The sequence below is a fragment of the Pinus tabuliformis genome, chromosome 8 (genome assembly GCF_031772625.1).
Source record: "Pinus tabuliformis cultivar Carrire ecotype Pingquan chromosome 8, CPIR1, whole genome shotgun sequence".
In the NCBI taxonomy this organism is placed as follows: domain Eukaryota; kingdom Viridiplantae; phylum Streptophyta; class Pinopsida; order Pinales; family Pinaceae; genus Pinus; species Pinus tabuliformis.
The window spans coordinates 212,039,671-212,041,022 of NC_142294.1; the positions used below are offsets into that span (position 1 = coordinate 212,039,671).

Here is a 1,352-nt window from a genome sequence, read left to right on the forward strand (position 1 = left end):
TCATTCATACCTTAACACGACAAGATTGATACATTACATTCTCCTTCACTTGGAAAACAAGCCAAGCTGATCATAATCTTTCACTCCTTCAAATTAGAACAACCCATCCACTTTTCTTTCACAAGACAATCTTAAGAAGAGCACATTCCTCCAGGTCTGCTTTCTCTAGACTTCCATAGATATTGAACATATTAAGGTTTACAACAAAGTCCCTATAAAAATCTCACCAACTTTAAAGGGTTCGCTCTATCAGGTTAACTATCAATTTGCTCATTTAAAGCTGGTTCAATCTGACCCTCAAATCTTTAATGCCTGAATGGCTGGCAAGGATTCTTTGCTTCCACTTTTGGACTCCGCAACTTCTTCCAAACGTTTCCAGATCAGTTCACGTTTTTCTTCATTTTCTTTCGCTTTTTCTTGCTTCTCTTGAAATATGCGCCGAAATTCATGAAAAAGGTCACTATCCATTTCCATGAACATCTTTCTCACATTCAATGTCAAACCATGAATTGTCTGGTTCCAATGGCTCTGAGTATTCTTCTCCAAAGCTTCATAAATGAGTGGAAGAAGAACACTGCGATTTTGAGCTATCAAACTGACTATATGGTCATTGTTCCACAAGAAGAGAGCTCGCTCAGCATGTAGAAATCTTGTAGAGAACCATCGGTTAACTGATCTGGAAATGGTGGACATGCGCTTCAATTGACTGCAGTTGAATGGTGAGAGTTTCAGCCGAGCGTCCCTTAAATTACTGCGTGATTTGTGGTGAGGTGGCAAAAACGTGAGTGCTGGCTTTTTCGAACTGAAGTGATGTTATGAACTGCATGCCTTCTTCTGTTTGTTAATCAACTGATGCCCTGTTCACTGGAGTTCAACACATCTACCATTGCCGGTGTTTTTCAACTTCCACGTGAATGACTATCACGCATGCTACGTGATTTTTCATGAGTGCTAGAGAACTGGATGTCAGGTTAAAATTATTCTATTCATGGCTTAATTCTACCATCCCATTAATTCATGTAGTTTTTAAATTAAATTTATGCAACAGAGGAATGAGTTTTAGTCACATACCTCGAAGTTGAATGGTTGCCGTGAGCTTTTTGCTGCTGCATGCTCTGATTCTGCTGCTGCATGCTTGGATCCTTTGATTGCGTGAGGGCTTGGCTGACGATTTTTGATTGCTTTTCCTTGTGCAGGTGTCCTCTGGCCGGATCTGAGCTGCATGCAATTGTTTCCACGTTCAGATCTGCACCTTCAAGCTGCTGCTGTTGCATGGTCACAAAACCAGAACTTGTTTTCGCTATTTCTCCCAAACGGCAAAGCGGATCGATCTGAAACTTGCTGAGAATGTT

General features: G+C 40.8%; 1 pseudogene; it reads right to left on the minus strand.

Moving 5' to 3' along the window:
* Window positions 1–297: 297 nt before the first annotated feature.
* On the minus strand, window positions 298–693 carry LOC149234882 (serine/threonine protein phosphatase 2A 57 kDa regulatory subunit B' beta isoform pseudogene; annotated as a pseudogene).
* Window positions 694–1,352: the final 659 nt, after the last annotated feature.